The sequence below is a fragment of the Lissotriton vulgaris genome, chromosome 9 (genome assembly GCF_964263255.1).
Source record: "Lissotriton vulgaris chromosome 9, aLisVul1.2, whole genome shotgun sequence".
NCBI classification, from domain to species: domain Eukaryota; kingdom Metazoa; phylum Chordata; class Amphibia; order Caudata; family Salamandridae; genus Lissotriton; species Lissotriton vulgaris.
In genome coordinates, this window is record NC_141697.1 from 371,131,942 (window position 1) to 371,154,204 (window position 22,263).

At 52.6% G+C, this 22,263-nt stretch overlaps 1 protein-coding gene across 2 annotated transcripts in view; it reads right to left on the bottom strand.

The window, feature by feature from the left end:
* Positions 1-22,263, bottom strand: part of ATG2B (autophagy related 2B) — a 1,072,129-nt gene that overhangs the window by 624,248 nt on the left and 425,618 nt on the right. The window lies entirely within an intron of this gene.

The following is a 22,263-nucleotide window of genomic DNA, read 5'->3' on the forward strand; positions in this document are numbered from 1 at the left end:
AGCAAATTGGCATAGCACGACGGCACGGACCAATGTAAGAAACACAGAGGAAGTAGGCAGGAAGTTGTCAGAAGAGATGATAAGGGCTACTTCTCCAATCACATTAGGGATGCATCACACTACGCAAGGACAATCCTCAATATCTCCAAAAAACTAAAAAGTTTAGTACCTCAAAAACTCATTGTGCTTTACCCATTAGCCACTTGTGTCTCTTTAAATCAATCCAAAATCTCTAAAAAAAAAAGTTGGTTCTATGTCTTGTAACAACATAGTTTCACCTTTACCTCCACCCAGGTTTCTCCACCTCTGATTTATTCCTCTTTCCATCTAATGAACAAGGAGTATATATCCACATTGGCAAAAAAAATCAAAGCATGAAGCCATCCTGCAGAGAGTATTCCCATTCCTGCAGGAGGGCTTCTTTTCTGTGATCACTGACGTTTTTCACTGGGACACGTTCCAGGAGGCACCTTGAATAAGGTTATCATCAAGTGTCTCTGGAAAAAAACAATAGATAACCCAAAGGTCCTAGCTTAGTACAAATCTGTCTCTTAATTATCCTTTCACAGTATGAGCATGGAGGTGGGTACTGGATAGGAGTACATAGAGGTCAACAATATTTGCATGAACACAAGTCTACGTTTCCCACAAGAGGGAATGAATATACCCTAAACAACATCTGTGAAGAACTGCTAATGTTCTTTGACAAAAGCAAAAACTCAGCCCTCATACTCTGCCCTCTCAGCTGCCTAATGCACAATGGTCCCAGTAATATAGCTGGAAAGACCCATTGACGGGTGGGATTTTGGGATACAAACTTGTCTGGAACGGTCATCTGACAATGGATCTTGTGGACTATAAGCACAAGTTACTACTTGTGTAACGATATATCTGTAAGAGACATTAGTTAGTGATAGATTCCTTACCTTAGAATATCCCCAGGTGTCAGACTGGATCCGGAAACTTTTGCGTAGAAGTACCCTTGCGCGTCGGTAGGCGTCGTCTGCGGCTCCGCGTCCGTCGTCGGCGTCGTGGGCGCCGTAATGACGTCGTCGGAGTACTTAGACGCCACCTCCGCGTGCTGACGTCAGTTCTTAGACACAGCTTTTCCGCACCAGAAACGCAGAGCTATGCTAAAAACCAACACTGGTGCCTTGAAACTAGGGCCCTGAAAGGGGATGACCTTAACCCTAGATATCGGTTCGCAGAACGGGGAGGATGGGTGGGTCGGTAAGGAATCTATCACTAACTAATGTCTCTTACAGATACATCGTTACACAAGTAGTAACTTGTGCATCTGAAAGAGACACGTTAGTGATAGATTCCTTACCTTAGAATAGATACCCCAGCAATACCAACCCCGGTGGTGGGTCTGCGAACCAATAATCACACCAGAAAGTCCTGGAGGACGGAACGGCCAAAGAAGCCATCCCTCCGGACTTGACTGTCCAGGCAATAGTGTCTCGCAAACGTGTGCAGCGAGGCCCACGTAGCCGCCTGGCAAATGTCCTGCAAGGGCACACCTCGGCCCAAGGCAGTTGTAGTTGCTGTGGCGCGAGTGGAATGAGCCCTCAGCCCAACAGGGGGTTCCTTCTTTGCCAAGGAGTAACACGCCTGGATACACAAGATGATCCACCGCGAGATGGTCCGCTTGTGCACCGCTTTCCCCTTCTTAGCGCCCACGTAACCAACAAAGAGTTGGTCATCCACCCGGAACTGGCGTGTGCGGTCCAGATAGAACGAGAGCGCACGTTTTGGGTCCAGACGGTGGAGCCTCTCTTCCTCTTTCAAGGGATGCGGAGGCGGAAAGAAGGTGGGCAAGGTGATGGATTGCCCAATGTGGAAGGCCGTGACTACCTTGGGTAGGAAAGAGGGCCTTGTCCGCAACACAACCTTGTCCGGATGGACTGAAAGGTAAGGACGTTTACAGGACAGAGCCTGGAGCTCACTCACTCTCCTGGCAGAGGCGATGGCTACCAGGCAGTCTTCAAAGTGAGAAGGCGAAGAGGACAGTTGTGAAGTGGCTCAAAGGGAGCGCATATCAGAAAAGTAAGAACCAAGTTCAAGTCCCACTGAGGCATCACAAAGGGAACAGGAAGGAACGTATGTGTGATGCCTTTCAGGAATCGATTAACGATAGGGGACTTGAACAAAGAAGGTTGATCAGGCAGCCTCAAAAAGGCTGAAAGAGCAGAAAGGTAGCCCTTGATAGTGCCCAGAGCAGAGCCCTGCTGGGCAAGAGAAAGAAGAAAGAGAAGAACCTCAGAAAGAGGGGCATTGAGGGGATCCACAGCATTTGCTGTGCACCATGCCACAAATCTGTTCCACCTGCAGGCGTATACCGACTTTGTGGAGGGACGCCTGGCTGCCAGAATGATGTTACAGACTTCAGGAGGCAAGTCAAATGGCCTCAACTGTCGCCGCTCAATCTCCAAGCATGGAGGTGGAGACTGCACAGGTTCGGGTGGAGGACCGTCCCCTGCTGCTGCGACAGAAGGTCCTCCTGAAGAGGCAGACGAACCGGTGGATCGACTGGCATACTGAGTAGCTCGGGATACCAGTACCTTCGTGCCCAGTCTGGAGCCACAAGGATGACTTGTGCCCGGTCGCGCCTAATCTTCTTCAGCACTCTGGGCAGAAGTGGTATAGGCGGAAAGGCGTACAACAGACCGCAACTCCACTCACGACGAAAAGCGTCTCCGAGCGAGTACCGACTTGGAAATTCCAACGCGCAGAACTGATGACATTGCTCGTTCTCTTCGGTGGCGAATAGATCTAACCAAGGCTCTCCCCACTGCAGAAAGAGACCTTGCGCCACGTCCGAGTTCAGACGCCATTCGTGATCCATCATGCACCGTCGGCTGAGTTTGTCCGCCCTGGCGTTCAGAGAACCTGCCAGGTGTTGAACCACCAGAGTCACGCCCTGATGTTCCAGCCATTGCCAGAGGCGCAGAGCCTCCTGGCAGAGGGTCCACGACCCCACCCCGCCCTGTTTGTTGCAGTACCACATGGCGGTGGTGTTGTCCGTGAACACCTGCACTACACTCCCTCGGACAGAGGGGAGGAATGCCTTCAGTGCAAGACGAATCGCCCGCAGCTCCAAAAAGTTGATATGGAGCCAGGACTCCGCCGGAGACCAGAGGCCTCTGATCTCCGCCTCTCCCTTGTGGCCTCCCCAGCCCTGGAGGGACGCATCCGTCACAGCTACGTGCTCCGGTTGGGGAAGGGAGAGGGATCTACCGCTGACCCAATCGCAGTCCGTGAGCCTCCACTGCAGCTGTCTCGCAGTGCCCTCTGAGATCAGGACATGGTCAGACAGGTTGCACTGATGCTGGGCCCACTGAAACTTCAGGTCCCACTGCAGAGCCCGCATCCGCCAACGGGCGTGATGCACCAGAAGGATGCAGGAAGCCATCAGCCCCAGAAGCCGCAGCGTCAACCTGACCGAAACCCGGGATAAATGCTGGAAGATTGGAATCAGAGCCTGTATATCCCGAACCCGCTGTTCGGGTGGGTAAACCCGAAACTGCGCCGAGTCGAGAACCGCTCCGATGAAAAGGAGCTTCTGAGAGGGACACAGGTGTGACTTCGGCACATTGATGGAGAACCCCAGCTGGTGCAAGAGGTCTGCCGTCGTCTGGAGGTGGCTGACGACTGTCTGGGGCGAGCCTGCCTTCAACAACCAGTCGTCGAGGTAGGGGAAGACTGAAATCCCTAACCTGCGCAGATGAGCTGCGACACCGCCATCACCTTTGTGAACACCCGTGGGGCGCTGGTAAGGCCGAAGGGGAGCACGGTAAACTGAAAGTGCTCGTGGCCTACCGTGAACCGCAGGTAACGCCGGCAGGCCGGGGATGTGGAAATAAGCGTCCTGCAAGTCCAACGCTACCATCCAGTCTCCTGGGTCCAGGGCAGCTAAGACCTGAGCCAGAGTCAGCATCTTGAACTTCTCCTTCCGGAGGAAGCCGTTGACGTTCCGTTGGTCCAAGATAGGGCGTAGGCCCCCTTTGCCCTTCTTGGGTACCAGAAAGTAGTGGGAGTAGCAACCACGTCCTATTTCTGGCCCATGAACGCGCTCGATGGCCCCCTTGGCCAAGAGGGCCGAAACTTCCTCCTGCAGAAGCCGCAAGTGATCCCCCGATACGCGGTGGTGTTGCGGTGGCATGGCTTGAGGGGTCGTCCCGAAGGGGAGGGACTAGCCCCTCCGGACGATGTGCAGCACCCACCTGTCCAAAGTGACAGTGCGCCAATGAGAGTGGTGATGGCGAACCCTGCCCCCCACTGGCGTCACATGGGCCGAGAAGCACGGACTAGGAGGGTTTAGAGGCGGATGCTGCGGGGGAAGGTGTGGACTGGCCTCGCCGTTGTCCCCGACCACCTCCACTGTGATTTCCACGGCCACCACCGTGCTGGATGTTAGTCTGCGGCGTGTGGCTGGCGGCACGTGTGGGGCGCCCCTTCCTTGGCCACGAAAGGAGCGAAAGGCACCCGTTTGCTGGCGCGGGCCGAGAGGCCCAAGGACTTGGCCGTAGCCCTGGAGTCCTTATAGAGCTCAAGCGCGTGGTCTGCCTTGTCGCCAAAAAGGCGACGGCCATCAAACGGCATGTCCATCAGTGTGTTTTGGACATCTGCTGAAAAGTTGGTAGACCTCAACCAGGCGTGGCGTCTAACCGCCACCGTCGTTGCCATCGCTCTACCTAGTGAGTCGTGGTATCCAGCCCACACCGGAGGGATTATTTGGCTACATCCCGACCCTCCACAAGGGCTTGACCGAGTTTGGCCCGTACCTCCAACCTCTGGCAGCATTTCCGCAACTGTCTCCCATAGAGAGGGGGTGTAGCGGCCCAAGAGGCATGCGGTGTTGGAAGACCGCAGTCCCAGACTAAGGGAGGAGAAGATCTTTTCTCCGTACTGCTCGTACCTCTTGGATTCCCTGTCGGGCGGAGCCGACGGGAATGCGGTCTGGGAATTGGAGGCCTGGATGACCAGACTCTCGGGGGTGGGGTGGGTGGACAGGAAACATGGGTCGCTCGGGGCCGGGCGGTGGCGTCTGGCCACGTTCCGATCTACGGGCGAACCCGTAGCGGGCCTGGACCAAGTGCCCAAAAGAACGTCGGTCAAGGCCTCATTAAAGGGCAGCAGAGGCTCAGCCGAGCTTGACTGCGGTTTAAGGACCTGTGTGAGGAGGTTAGTCCTCACGGCCGCGACGGGGAGCTCAAGGCCCAAGGCCTTGGCAGCCCTCATCAACACCACACTATAGGTTGCCCCCTCCTCCGAAGCCACGGTAGGAGGGGAGACAAAACCAGTGTCTGGAGAGGTGTCCAGGCCACTGGCCTCCCCAAGATCCCCTGTCCAGTCCTCTTGAGACTGGCACTCTTTGGTCAGAGGGTCCTCAGACCCCTCCCAATCCTCCTCATCGCCCATCTCCTGATACTCAGGGTTTTCAATCAATGGGGCCGGTTCATAGAAGTGAAAGTCTCCAAACGGCGTCGAAAGCGGCGCCGTTCCGACGTCAGAACCGGAGCGAAGGAGGCATCGGGGGCGGCGCCGCCCGAGGACGGCGCCGGAGGCGACACCTGACGGACCGACGCCGGGGGGGTCGTAAGGTCCACCGGCGACGATCCAGATCCCGAAGAAGGTCCAGTGGGGTCCCGCGGCACCGAGCCCGAAGGCGCCGGCGGCGTCGGGACCGCTTGACCCTGCGGCGCCGGGCCCGAAGGCGCCGGCGGTGTTGGGACTGGGGGCCCGCAGTGCCGGGACTGAAGGCGCCAGCGGCGTCGGGGCCGAAGCACCTGACCCGCTAGGGGCCCCAGACGGGTCCGCTGGGCCCGAAGGCGCCGCAGAGCCCGTCGGAGGAGAGAGGGACCTCATGGCCATGAGGAAGAGCTCTATCTCCTCCGGCGTCGCGTCTTGCCCAGGGACCGGAGGGTGTGGAGCGGCACGCGACGCCTGCGACTCCGAAGGAGCCACGTGGGCAGTGTCACCCGAATCCCCTGCCGCATCGCGCGAGCGTCGGGGGGAAGTCAGAAGAGCGATGACGCCTCTTCAACTTCTTATGCTTCTTACCTGACGACGACTTCGACCCGGAGAAGTGGTGCCGACTCTCGGAACTGTGGTGGCTCCGAGCCCACAACCTGTCCCTCGACCTCCCGTGGGACCGGGACCTCTCACGGCGCGGAGCCGACTGCCGGAGTTCGAGTCGCCTGCGGGACCGCTCCCGCCTGGCTTTCGAAGAGAGGGCCCGGCAGTCGGAGCAGGCCTTGTCGTCGTGGTGGTCGACGCCTAGACAAGTTAGGCACAGGTGGTGAGGATCCGTGACCGACATTGTGCGGTCGCAATCCTCGCAGTGCTTGAAACCAGGCATCCCTACGGCACCGATCGGAGTCGTAAGACTTCGAGAAATGATCAAAAATGATCCAAAAAAGTTAGTCAAAAATTGACTAGGGTTACTGCTTTTTCCAGATCTGCGCTTGCTGGCGCGGAAAAAAGAAGAACTGACGTCAGCACGCGGAAGCGGCGTCTAAGTACTCCGACGACGTCATCACGGCGCCCACGACGCCGATGACGGACGCGGAGCCGCAGACGACGCCTACCGACGCGCAAGGGTACTGCTACGCAAAAGTTTCCAGATCCAGTGTGACGCCTGGGGATATTCTAAGGTAAGGAATCTATCACTAACGTGTCTCTTCCAGATATGGGTCATTCCCATATTTGGTACTCTTCAACAGATACATGTGCACTCTGGTCCGATTCCTGAATTACTATCAGATGAACCTTCAAATGATGAACACCAACAATACTCAAAACCATTTTCAACTGGAAAACAGAATCTCTAATAAGGCAAACCAGCCAGCATAACATGTTACATTGGATGAGTTAGAGGTTGTGTTTATATGGAACAAAGACTGAAAACATGATACAGGGTAAACAGGAATCAGGGCTCGATTATTAGAGTGGCTTCCTAGCTTAGGTGGACCATGTCGTGTATCATTTTAAGTAAGGAACCTGAGAGTTATTTGAATTCAGAGCTGTCCTTTATGAGTGTGAGGCAATCCAGTAGTCAGAGGGCATCAAATTGCTACACTTCATCCTTTAAAGAATTCTTCCACTTCTCCGAATGGGTAATTGGGTGGACTTCCCCAAAGCCTTGTTTTATGCTGAGTTTGCTTATACTATGCAAAGTATAGAAGTAATTATTTCTTAGTGAACTGAATATGAGAAAAGGCAGTAACAGAGGGAAGTAAGAACTCATGAAGGTTAAGGGAGAAACTATCAGAGGCAGGGACAAGACTCATACATATAAAGTTGCATAATAAAATATGAAGAATAATTTTTAAAAAAGTGAGGGGACGTGGATTACAAAGTAGTTATACTTTACAGATGATAGCACATTTTCACCATCACAACATTGTGTTTCCTACATGCCTAAAAACAAGTTAATGGGAGACAAAGGTTTAAAAGCTATTCTTCTACCTAAATGAAGAACAGGTCACGTACCTTCAGTAACCGTCATTCGTGAAGAGACTATCTAGCCGCTGATTTCTAATCCTCTGAATATTTCTCAGGCCTCAGATGGAATCCTTTGTGTGCCGGAATGTGGTGCAATGCGGCTCTGCACTCAAGCCGATCAACTGCAGAAATTACATGCAGGGCCTATGTAGGTGCCTCTCCTGCACACAGAGGTCAGCTGCTTATAGGACTGTCCGCACCCACAGACGCAGAGCCCCAAAAGCAAATTGGTAGACAGTGTGCAGATTCCTAGCCTTCGGATATAATTAATGGACAGAGTTCAATCGCCGAACAGGGAGGAGAGGGGAGTCGGTGAGGAATCTGAGGCAAGATAAAGTGTACCAGAAAAAGTGCTCCTGAGGGTGAGTAACTTGTTCTTCCAAAAGATGCCTAAGCAATGGCAGTTCAGAGGTGTGTCTGTCAATGGACACAAACAAGAAAGTTCTGCAGGATCGAGTTGGTGAAATGCCCCTCTTGGCGAACCTGACTGTACAAGTAACCGTGCTTTATGAACTTATGGAGGGACGCCCACGTAGCAGTCTGGCAAATGTCAAGGACGGGGACTCTGCGTGCCAAAGGAGTGTAGTAGCATTGGCCCTGGTGGAATAGCACACAGTGCTTACAGAGGCTGCTTTTTGGTCAATTTGTAGATCTTAATGCCGAGCAAGATCCTGTGGGATGGATTCTCTTCTGCACTGTCTTGCCTTTTTTCACTCCAGAAAACACCATAATAAAAGCTGATCGTCCATCCGGTGGTCTATGGTACAATCTAAATAGTAGCTCAGCGCTCTTTTGTGGTCCAAGTGATGGAGTTTCTTCCCCTTCTTAGACAGGTGAGGCAGAGAAAAGAATGCTGGCAAGGTAATGGTTTGACTGGCATGGAACGGAGTCTTCACTTTTGGCAGGAAAGATGCCAAAGTCCCAAAAAACTGTTTGTCTGGGAAGAAGAAAGTTTATGGTGGAACAACACAGAGACTGAAGCTCACTCACACACTATGCCTAGGTCATGGCAATGAGGAACACAGTCTTGATAGTAAGGAGCTGTAAAGGACAGTTGTGAAACAGACCAGATTGAGGTCCCCTTGGGACATGACAAAGGGAGAAGGTGGAAACGTTTGCTTTATCCCTTTATAAAAATCCCATCACAACGGGTGACTCGAACAACGAGGGCTGACCTGACAACCGTAAGAAGGCTGAAAGATAACCCTTAGCTGTGTCCATAGCAAGGCTTTGCTGGGCAAGAGACAGAACAAAAAACAGAATGTCAGATAATTTAGTGTGCAAGGGGTCAATCTGGTGTGTACCACACCAAGCCACAAATCTGTCCCAATAGCCGGTGTATACAGTTTTTGTTGAGGGACGCCTGCCTGGCAAAAAGACATCAACCACCTCTGGAGGAAGGTTGAAGGTGTTACTGCTCAATCTCCAAGCATGAAAATCAGCCGATCCTCCCAGAGGGGCAGACTGATCAGAGGACATATTCTCAAGCCCAGGAATTTTGGATACCATACTCTCCATACCCAATCTGGAGTCACTAGGATGACTTAGGCTTGGTCTGTCCTGATCTTCTTGAGAATTCGGGGCAACAGTGCTATTGGCGGAAAGGGAGTACAGGAGTCCTGAGTTAAACTCGAGGTGAAATGTGCCTCCGAAGTGAGAGACTCCTTGAATCCCGAAATGCGCAGAAGTGCTGACATTGCTTGTTCTCAGCAGTGGTTGGGCCAAGGTTCGTCCCATTCACAGGAGAGAACTTGTACCACCTCCTGGTGTTACTGCAGTCTTAATCTGCTATGGGTCCGTGGGGGAGTTCGCCCGCCCTGGAAATCAATAATCCTGCCAGGTGGTTCACCACCAGGAAAATTCCTTGGTGGACCAGCCACCCGCCCTGGTCGCCCTACACTGGCTCCCAGTAAAGCAGAGAGTGGCATTTAAGGCACTATGCATCGCCCATCGAGCTTTCTGGGGGTCTGGTCCAAGGATCCTTAACAAACTGGTCACTCAATACCATCCTAACAGAACCCTCCGATCTACGGAAGCCTTTCTGGCCGTAGTCCCAACAGTGCGGAGAGCCAGGACCGGAGGAAGGATGTTCTCCTTAAACGCCGCGAAGATGTGGAACACACTCCCGCTACAAATCAGGTCCAATCCCAACTTACTCTCATTTCGCAAGCAGCTGAAAACTTACTTGTTTGCTAGGTCCACCTAAGCTCGTTTCCGTCACTCATCAGTTCTGTTTTTTATGCCTTAGCGCTTGGACGCCCATTGGGCAGCAATCGCGCTCTACAAATCACAATACAATACAAGAGGCGCAAAGCTTCCTGACACAGGGTCCGCAACTTAACCCTGCGCTGTTTGTTGTAGTACCACATGGTGTGGTGTTGATCATGAGCACTTTTACCAGCCCCCCTAATGGACAGAAAGAAGGCTTTCATCGCCACCAAGCATATAGGTCTCAGCCCCAGAAGGTTGATGTGGAGATGGGACCCCACCAAAGAGCATCTCTGCCAGAAAATATGTGACATTACAACGCATGCCATTACATAACATGCCATTGCAACGCCACCCTTTACTCCAACTTTCTGTCAGGGGAGCACTGGAAGTTAGAATAAATTAATTTTCTATTCCAACTCCAACTGTGCGTGCAACAGTAGGAAAGGTGTTGGAGTTAAATCCAACACCTTCTACCCACTGCTGCACAGCTTTTTCGTTACAACGGCATGCGATGTAATGGCATGCGTTGTAATGGTTGCGTAGTAAAGGCTGTTTCCCCTGCCAGATGGCCACCTAACCCAGAAGCGATGTTTCAGTCACCTCTGGGTGGGGAAGGGACGGGGTCTGTCACTGACCCAAATGAGGTTCAACAACCACCACTGAAGATCTTTTGCAGAGTCATTAGATATATGAAGGTGGTCAGAGAGGTCAGTTTGATGTTGGGCCCACTGGGACTTCAAATCCCACTACAGAGTTCAACTATCATAATGCAGGATGCCATCAGAATGTATGACTTCGGCACATTGATAGTGAACCCCAAAGATGACACGAAATTTGCCTTAGTCTGGAGGTGATTGACAACTGCCTGGGTGAGCCAGACTTCAATAGCCAGTTGTCGAGGTAAGGGAAGACTGGCCCCTCCTAACCCGCGAAAAGTATCCCAAGAACATCTGAGTGATGCTGGTGATACCAAAAGGGAGCACAGCACTCCTAGAATGCAGCCCATTGGAGGGTAAGCTCCTCCAGGGGGCCTGGGGCTAATAAAATAGGTAACATATACCAGTCACTCGTCACAAATAGCCGAAACTTGGGGGTGTGGCTTGACCGGGAACAATGGCGGTCGTGCCTTAGGCTAGCTCCGGCCAGCCTGCTTATATCCTTTATCAATATCCTGCCCTGAGGGCCCCTTATCGCTGAACAGACGTCTGAGGTGCCGCGGCTTCGATCGGTGCTCCCCGATCTACCTGGGGACCCCTGGATAGCTGTGGCGTGGCTTGCGGTGCAGGAGCGGCCTGGTCAGTGACGGAGGAGGTGGCGCCGGGGCCTTGCGTGCCGTGCCTGGCCGGGGCCGTGGTTCCCAGTGCCAGCGTTAAGGAGCTGGTGTGGCGGCGCTTCCCTCACTCATTACAGGGGGAGGCTGCCTTAAAGAGACATATCCGGCAGTGGATCGCGCTGCATGGCGCTGCGCTTAGGCCCTGTGGGGGACGAGTCTGGAGCCGCAGGCCGGGGGAGCTATCGCACTGGTCTGGGCGGCCCTGTGGAGGGCGGCGGCCATTATCCGCAGCCCGGCTGGCGGAGGTGTGTCTGGTGGACATTATCCCGAAGGAGACCCGCTCTGGCCAGCTGGGAGTGTTGCTGGGGCTGAGAGGCGGTGGATCGAACGGTGTCGCCCTTGGGACTGGGTGAGACGCTGAGGCTGCTCTGTCCCGCCCTGTGTCGGATTGCGGTGGGTCCCCCTTCTATGGCAGCGGAGTGGCCCCTCTCCCACAGACATTTGGCGGCACGGTGGGGCGTGAGGTGATCCCCAGCCGCAGCCCCAGCAGGGGCGGCCGGTGTAGACATCATACTTAGACTGGGTGTACTGGACGACGTGGAGGCCGATTTGCCTGGCCTGTACCAGCGGTGGTGAGTCCATCTGGTAGCGGCATGGGACTGTGAGTTTGAGGGGCCTGGGTGGTGAGAGCACCCCCCCCTTCTCTTTCCCCCCTGCCCTCTCTGGACTTAATTTTGAGGCGGGGGTGGCCCTGGCTTTGGGTTGTTCGGCGGTCTGGCCGGTCCGCGGTGAAGCTGGGAGTGGCGGCTGGGGCGCTGTTACGCAGATGTAGCTGTGACTGGGCCCTGCAAGGCTCCGTGGAAGGTGGTACCCCCGCTGCCGCGATTGGAGGAGCGGCTGACGCGAATCAGTGGTCGGTGCGGGCCACGCAGCGGGGGCCGAAGCGGTGCCCTCTGGCGGCGTGGTGGAGTCGCCCCTTGAGTGGCTCATAATTCAGGGGATACTTGCGACCTGCTCGAGGCCCACGTGGAGGGGCTCGCTGCTCTAGTAGGTGCTTCATACTTCACGGATGTGGTGACCTACGACTGCCGCTTGGGTTGTAATCCTTGCAGCGAGCGGGACTCAAACCTTCACCATGACCCGCGACAAGGGAGGATGCGGCGGTGCTAAACAGGACACACTAGACAAATATACTGGCGCGGGTGCCGCCGCTGGGACTGCGGGCTCGCAGAGTCAAGTGCCTGACAATGCGGTGCTTATGGCAGCTATCACCCAATCCCGAGATATGATGGACGCCAAGATTGGGGCCGTCGGGTCCGATGTCACCCTGCTGCGACAGGATCTACGAAATGCCGTGGAGCACATTAGTGCAACAGAGACTCGCGTGTCGGAGGCTGAGGATGACGTCACGGTTCTAAAGAAAAAAGTTGCGGCGATGGAAAAGATACAGAAGGGTCTTGCCATGCGGGTTGAGGTTGCGGAAGGGCGCGCCAGGAGAAACAATAGACGTTTTGTGGGATTTCCGGAGGGATGCGAGGGAGATAGCGTGGAGCGCTTTCTGACCCAGTGGTTGGAGGGTTGGCTCCCAGCCGATGTGCTTTCCCGCTGTTTTGTCATCGAACATGCTCATCGTGCCCTCATGCAGAAGCCCCCCGTGGGTGCTCGCCCAAGGCCGATAATAGCTAAGTTTCTTAACTATATGGATCGGGATGCTGGGTACGTTGTTTTATGCTTGACACTGCTGGGGGGGGGGGGGCGGGTAGTCCCAGGGTCCCTGCGCGTAGTTAGCTGGAATGTGCGTGGGGCGTTGGATAAAGTCAAGAGAGGGGCCATCCTGCGATACGCCAAGCGGGCGGGGGCTGATATCCTGTTGCTTCAAGAAACTCATCTCCTGGGCACAAAGGCTCTCTGTTTGCAACGTTTTGGTTTCGATCAGGTCTATCACTCGGGGTTTACGAGGGGCTCCAGGGGTGCTGCAATTCTGATCCACCGCAGGGTCCCGTACACACACAATAAAACAATGACTGACACTCAGGGCAGGTATGTGGTCATACAGGGTAAAATTGGAAGTGACCCGTGATGGTCAGTAGTGTGTACGCACCACCGCCACTACAGTGGTCGTTGGTGGAACGGCTGTTGACGTTGTGGGGGGCAATGCCGGACACTCTGTTCATAGTAGGGGGAGATTGGAATGATGTGATGGAACCCGGGTTTGACAGGTGGCATAGTGGGGGGACTCCTTTGGTGGGGGGGTCCTCTACCACGCTCCATACCTTGGCGCTGGGACTCGACTGGTTGGATGTGTGGCGCCATATGCATGGACTTCTAAGGGAGTACACCTTTTTCTCTACTGTGCATGAGTCCTTCTCCAGGTTGGATTATATCTTTGTTCCCAGGAGCCTGGTGCATAGGGTACTATCGGCAGCTATACTGCCCAGGGACCTCTCAGATCATTCGCCAGTAGAGCTCACACTCCAGCTGGGCCCGGGGCGGCGGACGTTTCGGTGGCGCATGTCGGGGTGGAGCCTTCAGGGGGAGGAGTATAGGGAGCACCTGACCAGGGCTATTGCGGATTATTTTGCTGCTAATGCGGGGTCGGTAGACTCTCCTGGGATTCTGTGGGAGGCAATGAAACCGACGATGTCGGGAGTCGATATTCCTTGGTGGTGGCGGCGAGGAGGGACCAGCAGCGAGATCTGGTGCGTCGGGAGGCCGCCATAGAGGCATTAGATCGTAGGGGTCGGGAGGCCGATGGTGGGATGGCAAGGAGACAGCTCGGTCTGGCCCAACAACAGTACTCTGCAATTTTGTTGGATGAGACGCGTCAGGCCTGGCTGGCCACGCGCAGTTGAGTGTTTCAATGGGGAGACAAGTCGAGCAAAATGCTTCACCGTTTGTGTCAGGGTTCTCTGCACGCTCAGCCGCTGCCCTGGATCAACGATCCAGAGGGAATGCCTGTTGTTGAGACTTCGGCCATCGCTGCGAACTTCTCTGCATATTATGAGGACCACTATGCACCTCAGAAGTGTCTCCCAGAGGAGACCATTCGAAAGTTCATTGACGATCTTTCCCCTAAGATGGTGCCGGACGAGTTGCGGGATAAGTTGGACCAACCCCTGTCCGATGACGAGTTGAGTACGGCCTTGAGGGAACTGCGCCCAGGGAAGGCGCTGGGTCCTAGTGGATTCCCGAGCTAATTTTGTAAGCGTCTTTTTGTGCAGCTACGCCGGTACCTCAGACCGGTGATTGAGGGGGCAGTGGAGAGTGGCTCGCTCCTCTCGGACTGGCGACACGCGGAAGTGGTGGTCTTTCTCAAACCAGGGAGGCCTCCGGAGTGGCATGAGTCCTATCGCCCTATCTCCCTCCTTAATATTGAGGCCAAGGTGTTGGCTAAAGCTCTGGCTAATAGGTTCCGGCCACATATCGATAACTTGGTGCACCCGGATCAGGCCGGATTCATGCCACAGAGGGCGACAAGTCACAATATCAGACGGGCACATGTCGCAATATCGGCCTGGAAGCAACTCGGAGGACCAGCTGCATTATTATTGGCACACATGGACAAGGCGTTTGATTCCCTGAGTTGGGTGTATCTGTTCGCATTGCTACGCCGTCTTAACCTCGGCCTGCGCTTCTTGGCTTACCTGCGATTACTTTACACAGATCTTACTTTGTCGTGGGCGATATCTCGGTCCTTTAAGATCCAAGGGGCATGCGCCAGCGGTGCCCTCTCTCCCCATATTTATTTGCACTCGCTATGGAACCACTGGCGGCGTGGGTGCACATTGATGCTCAGCTCCAGGGTTTCCGATGGGCTACTGGTGTAGTTGATAAAATAGCGCTCTACGCCGACGATGTCCTATTCTTCTACATCAATATAGATAGGTTGGGACCGCGCTAATTGCAAATTCTACAGATTTTTGATGAGACCTCAGGGCTCTATATGAACCTGGGCAAATCCACCTTGTGGGTCTTAGATGAACAGTACAAGGTGGGGGACTGGGTGTCTGTTCTCCACCCCGCATCTGGGGGGATGAAATATCTGGGCGTCTACCTTTCGGCCTCGTCGATTGTCTCTCGGGAGAGGAACTTAGCCGTGGTATGGGACAGTACGCGAGAAGACCTCAAGGCGTGGTCTTGCATGCCCCTCACTATATATAGCAGATCAGCTATTTTTAAAATGGTAGCGCTCCCTCGCCTACTATATCAGCTGCAGAATCACCCCTATTTGATCCCACTGCGATAGTTCCAACAGGTAAACCCGGCCCTAGGAGGGTTTCTCTGGGAGGGAGGGGCGGTGCGCGTAGCGCTACGTTCGTGCTTTCTCTCTACATACACTGGGGGGCTTGCAACGTCGGATGTTCTCTACTATTACCAGGCTTGCTGGTGCTCAACAAATGGTGGTATGGGGATAGGGGAGACCCGGCGTATACAGTGGAACGCCATTTGATGGACACTAGGTCCTTGCACACGTTGCTCTATTCGGCGCCATTGCGGCGGAACCTCCCCTCGGCCACGCAGGTGGTATTCCATGTTTGGCGACGGACCCTACATAGGATGGGGTGGTGGAATGTGTTGACTCAAGAGACTCCATTGTGGAATAATGGGCGGCAGCCTCAGCTGGGGGCGCTGCGAGATTTTCAGGAGTGGGACTCAATAGGGATCTCGTCCTTAGGTGACGTGATGACTGATCTGACACTTAAATCCTTTCAGGAGCTTCACGATGAGCATATAATGCCGTGGTCCCAATTTTCTCAGTACCCACAGCTTAGGCACGCATTGTCGCCTCATTTAGTGGGGCTGGAGTCCCTGCCGGAGTTTAGCCCCTTGGAGGCAAAGGTGTTTATGGGTGAATTGCCGGACCGCAAGATTTCCCGTATTTACCAGACACTAATTCATCACTGCTCGACTAACTTACAGCGCCTCCGCACAGCGTGGGTGGAGGATGTGGGTGAGCTGGAGGAGAAGGACTGGGCGGAGGCCCTGGAGAGACCACGGGGGGCCGCTATCTCCACACGTCTGTGATTGGTATCTGCACTGCGTTTACTTTACTAGAATGCGACTGTGGAAGGCTGCCATGATAGGCTCCCCCGAGGGTCTCCGTTGTGGGACGCACAAGGGTACGCTTCTACACACAGTTTGGGATTGCTCTGCACTGTGTAGTTTCTGGAGGGGTGTGTTCTCCTGTTTGTCAGAGGTGTTGGCCTGGGAGCTTCCCTACACGCCGAGGCTGGCATTGTTACATGTGATGGAGAGTGTTGGGGGAAATAGGTATAAGCGTCACTTGCTCCTGTTGAGCCTCACTCTGACCAAGAGGGATGTGGCCAAGGCTTGGAAGGCGGCTCGGTCCCCGCCACTGGCTGCTTGGCGATCTGGGATGGACTTCTGCATGGGGCTTGAGTTGCCAATATTTCTTGCAAGGGGATGCCCCCGTAAACATTACAAAATTTGGAAACGATGGGCGGACTACAGGGGATTGGAGCTAGACTCGCCGCCGGCCGAGGCATCTACTGTACCTCTTTAAATTGGGATGATGAAGGCAATCTATGGGTTGCTAGACAGACTCAGAGTGCTCGTTTGGCTTTGTAACTGTTCAATTGGGACGACATACACGCAATCGGGGGTTGGTAGAGAGGGGGGTTGTTTGTTGGGATGAAAAGTCAATGGCATTATTGTTTTTCTTTTTATTGCTGTGTGCTGTAGCCTCCGGGGTACGGAGCTAAGCGTAACATGTGACCTGTGACAAATAAAATCTGTTTAAAATAAAAAAAATAGCTCAAACACGTTACCCGCCATTAGAGAGGCATGGGAGGCAGTATTGGCACACTAGACAATGATTATTTGACAGAGGCTTTGGGGACGGTGAGGTATGACATCCTGTCTGGGGGAGGTCCCGCAGTCGTCCCAGGGAGAAGAGGTGGAGCTCAGGATGAAGACTTTGGTCATGTCTGAGTTGACCTTCATCCAGTCATGGAAGTTCCTCTTCGTGACTGTGTCGTCGGCATAGGAGACAATGTTGAGTCTGTGGCTTCCTACGATAGCAGGAAGAGGGGCCATGTAGTTGTTGAAGAGGATGGGGCTCAGAGAGTTGGGTGCTCAGTTGCCCGGTGCTAATATGACTGTGTTCAGCCGGTGAGGAAAGAGCAGATTTATTCTAGGGCTTTGTCGCAGATGTCGTGGTGAGAGAAGGTGGTGAAGGTGGCTGAGAGGTCAAGAAGGATGAGTGCCGCAGTCTCGCCTCGGTCGAGGAGGGTGCGAATTTCCTCAGTAGCAGCGAGGAGAACGGTTTTGGTTCTGTGGTTACTTCTGAAGCCTGATTGAGAGAGGTCCAGGATGAGGTTTGTTTCGATGAACTCAGAGAGTTGGGTGATGATGACTTTCTCTATGACTTTGGCTGGGTAAGGGAGCAAAGAGATGAGTCTGTACTTCTTGATGTCCGTTAGGTTGTTTCTTCAGCTGGGCGTTAATCTCAGCATGTTTCCAGTCATCAGGGAAGGTGGCAGACTCGATGAAGCAGTTAATGGTGCATCAGAGTTCAGGTGCGATGTAGGTACAGGCTCTGTTGATTATGTGGAGAGGGTAGGGATCTGATGGGGCTTCGGAGTGGATGCTCTTCATGATCCTGAGGGTGACATCAGAGGTGAGGTGGTCCAGTTGGGCAAGGTCCGCTGAGGTCTGAAGTGATTGGGTACAGTGGTGGAGGGCAGGGTGGGCTTGGGTTGTAAAGCTGTCATAGATCTCTTTGATCTTGCAATGGAAGAAGGTGGCAAGGTTATCGCAGAAGTTTTGAGAGGGGGGAATGTCCGCTGTCTGTGCTGGGTTTGGCAAATTAATGGCGAAAGGTTCTTTGCTGTTGTGTGCATTGGCGTTGATGCCTTCTTGTATGACTGCTTACTTTGTTGTTCTGATGAGGAGGTGGGGTGCGGTGACAGCGGTTTTGAAGGCTGTGTGGTCTGCCATGATCTTGCTGTTCCTCCATCTTTTCTTGAGTTGACTGTATGTGTTAGAGGGCGGGGAGAACCAGGTGGCTTTCTTGGAGGGCTGCTTGACTAAGGGTTTCCTGAGGGGAGCTAGTGTGTTAGTGTAGTCGGAGATCCAGCGGTGGAGGTTGCGCGCTGAGGTGTTGGCATCCGTGGATGTCAGTGGTGGGAGGAGGTGAGCTGGTCTTCGGTGGCCTTGTTCCAGCTTCTGAGAGGATAACAGTGGGCTTGGTGGCGTATAGTGGGTTTAGTGAAGGAGAAGTGGACACAGTGGTGGTCGGTCCAATGTGACTCGGCAGTGTGGCTGACGGCAATGTTGTTGCTTGCAGAGACGATGAGGTCGAGCATGTGTCCTGCTGAGTAGGATGGGGATGTGACCAGTTGTTTGAGTCCGATGGTGGGAGCCAGTACAATGTGGTTAATGTACTTTTTGCTGAGGTGTGTTTTGGCAGTTTGAGAATCAGCATAGCAGCAGCATTCTGGATCAGTTGTAGTCTCTTGATGTATTGAGGAGCGCCCAGATACAAAGAGTTCCTGTAATCTAGACGAGAGAGATCAATGCTTGTACCACTATTATCCTAGAGAGAGTGGGTAAGAGGTTAAGAATTCTGATCATACTGAAACAGGAAGCTGTGAGTTTCTTTGACTGGGCTTCCATAGTTAAGGCACTGTCAGCCACATTCCAAGGCTATTCATGGGGGAAATAGGGGAGGTTGTGAATCGTCTGGCCATTCTATATTCACTTGAGGGTTTTTTCCCCTAGAACCATCACCTCCATTTTATCGCCATCCATCATGCAACTTTCTTTAGGCATGGGGCCAGATGTTGCTGGTCTAGGCATGTCTCTAGGGAAAGTGAGATGACAAGTTGTGTATCGTCCGCGTAAGGAGACATGATCGACACTCCAAATTCCTTGACAATGTCTATTAAGGGACTTAGGTAAATGTTAAACAGTGCTGGGCTGAATGAGGAGCCCTGTGGGACCCCACTCTGTAATGCAAAGACATCCAAGTAACAATTGAAAGTACCGATCTCTCAGAAATTAAGAGAGCAAGTTCAACGCTGTAGGTCTATAGTTCCCTTGGCACAAAGGGTCAAGATTCAATCAATCAATCAATCAATCAATCAGGATTCTTATAAAGTGCAACAACTCACCCGTGAGGGTCTCAAGGCACTGAGTGGGAGGGGTGGATCTGCAGTACAGTTGTAGAGACAGGTCTTGAGGTGCTTCCTGGATTGCAGCAGCAATGGTGATTGCTTGAGGTGCAGAGGCAGGGAGTTCCAGGTATTTGCAGCAAGGTAGGAGAAGGATCTTCTTCTAGCCATGGTCTTGCGGATCCGTGGGATGGTGGCCAGGTCCAATTGGGCAGAGCAGAGATGTCTGGAGGGAGTGTTGAAGGAGAGGCAGTGGTTGAAATATTCAGGTCCAGCGTTGTGGAGGCCTTTGTAGGCGTGCACGAGGGGTTTGAAGGTAATTCTTTTGTTGATAGGTAGACAGTGAAGGTTTCTTAGTTGGCTGTGGCATGGGAAGTTCAGGATGAGTCTGGAGGAGGTATTCTGGATGTTCTGTAGTTTCTTTTGGAGTTTCTAGGTGGTGCCGGCATAGAGTGCATTGCTGTAGGTGGTCTGATGCAGACGAGCGCAGGAGGGAATATTTTCCTGAACTAAGTGGGGATCCATTTGAAGATCTTACAAAGCAGGCGGAGCGTTTGGAAGCAGGAGGATGAAACAGCATTGATTTGGAGGTTTATTGAGAGCGAGGAGCCCAGGATGAAGAAGAGATTTTGTGCGTGGTCCGTGGGTGTGGGGGATGCAGAGCGCTGCCGGCCACCACGAGTCGTTCCAGGTGGAGGGGGTGGAGTCTATGAGGAGGACTTTGGTCTTGTCCAAGTTAAGCTTCAGGCAGCTGTTCTTCATCCAGGTGGTGACTGCCTTCATCCTGTTGCGTAAGTTGCTCTTGGCGGTTGTGGTTTAGCCTTCCCGATGGAACCCTAACAAGCCACAACAAATTGTGAAATTGGCTGCATCTCGACCATCTTGAATTGCCTGTGATAGCATAAGATGAAGGTCTTTAGGCACACCAGGGAGGGCTTGTGCCACAGAATCCCAAATGGTGTGCGAGTAGTGTCCCAACAAACAGCTGGTGTTAACAGATCGGAGGGCCAATATAGTAAAAGTAAAGACATGTTTGCAGAATGTTTCTACTCGCTTAGATTCCCTATCAGGAGGAGTGGTGGAAAATGTGCTGGCATTAGAGCAGCTGGTAGAAGTCTGTACCACTAGGTTTTTTGGTGAGGAGTGCTGAAAAAGAAAGCTGGGACACCATGAGCAGGGAGATGACACTTGGAAATCTGTCGATTGACTGGGAATCAGAACAAGGTGTGTCCCAAGCTCCAATAAGGTATCTGTCAATGTCTTGTTATACAGAAGAAGGAGTTTAGAACAAGTTTGCTCCAGATAAAAGACTTCTGTCAAGATCTTGCTCTTAGCGTCCAAGGTAGGGAGCAAGTCAAGTTCATCAGCAACCCTCCGCATCACCATTGATTAGGAAGTTGGTTCCTCTGTGGATGGTCGAGAGGAAGAAAAAAGACCTGTCTTGAGGGAGGTTTGAGGCCATTGGACTTCTTTAAGTCCTCATACCAATTGCCAGCCTGGAAGGACTGAGCAAAATCATCACCCGTGTCACAGTCGTTATTCAAATTAGTCCCAAAAAGGAAATGTAGAGTGTGTTGTCAACCTTTTAGTAATGCAAGCAAAAGAGGCACCTTGTTGGATTCAAGCGATTGCACCGGGACGGCGTGAGTCTGAGTGCCATTAGCATAGACTGAACAAGAGCTGTAGGCAAGATAGGCTTGGGGGACCCAGCTAGCACACAGAGCGAACCTTCTGGCAATATGCCAAGTGAGGCCTCTCAGCTTCGTGGGCCTGAAGGTGTGCCAGACGGAGTCGGCAGAAGAATCAGCGGCGGGATTGGCCCCGAAGTCAGCCAACTTCAGAAGCGAGATCGAGCAGGGTGGCGCTGCCCCTGTGCTTGCTCAAGAGAGCAAGAATCCCACTTTGACTTCTTGTGTTTCTTACGCTTATCTGAGGACTTGAAGCGCCATTAAGACTGTCCTTTGGTCCTTAGGGCGGGAGCCGCGACATAGTGCAGATATAAAGGCCATATACACGAGGAGTGGGAAAAGGGAAAGGATTATTATTATTTTTGAAGTAATTTTTGATGGGGAAATGTGTTCCGAACATGTGCCATATAGAGTCTACCCATGGGTGGATGTCCAGCCACAGGCACACATATCTACGACCAGCACATATGCTATATTACATGATTATAGGCGCTAACCAATCAATAAATACTGTACTGCTTGTTTAAAATGTGAACACTATGTATATTTATGCATGAAGGAAAACGAATTCTACCTGTACTGTTGCACAGATAAAAAGCCAATAAAAACTGTTTAAAAAAAAAAAGACTGTCCTTTGGAGCTACTTTGTTAAGTCCAGGAAAGCACCAAGATCGAATCTTGGATGAGGAGCGAAACTTGGAATGGTTCAGATGCAAGGTCTTGTTATGCGTGGCAACATAGGTTTTGCCTCATGTTCCTGGATTGCCTTCAGGTTCATCAATGTGCATTCGTTGCAGGCCTTGGAGTTGTGGCTCAACACCAGATAATGCAGACCCACCTGATGGGGATCCATCCTAGATAGTTGTTTGTCACAGTTCTTACAGGGCCTAAAACCTGTCATTTTAGGGGGTGACATCCCTTGACCACTGAAGAAAATTTGGAAAATATTGAGATAAATGCCTCAGAGATTAGGAGCTATGGACCTGCGTCTGGTGGTGAAGAAATAAATTAACTGCTGTCGGCTCTTGGGAGTGGTGCCTATACAGACCTCACATGCCATTTCTGGAGCAGTGAGTCAGTGCAGAGCCTCACTGCACCACTTTCTGGCATGGAGTAGTGCAACTGAAAAGTTTCCGGAACCAGTCTGATGGTGAGGAATCTAGTTATGTTAACAAGGGAACTCATGAGTGCCACCTAACAAGGGTGCTGGAATCCCTCACCCACATAGGATTGTATGTTTTATAACAAGTCTCTCCATTCAGTACTGGAAAAAGGATTCATACACATAGCAAATCACGTGTCAAAGAGGTAAAAGGACATGACTATGCAACTACTATGTTGCGTCACTTTTGCCTGCTCTGTCTAATCCATGAATGACTACATTTACCACAGTGCATATACTTGTATGAAACTAAAATGAATGAGTGACAAAACGTAATGTATTTAT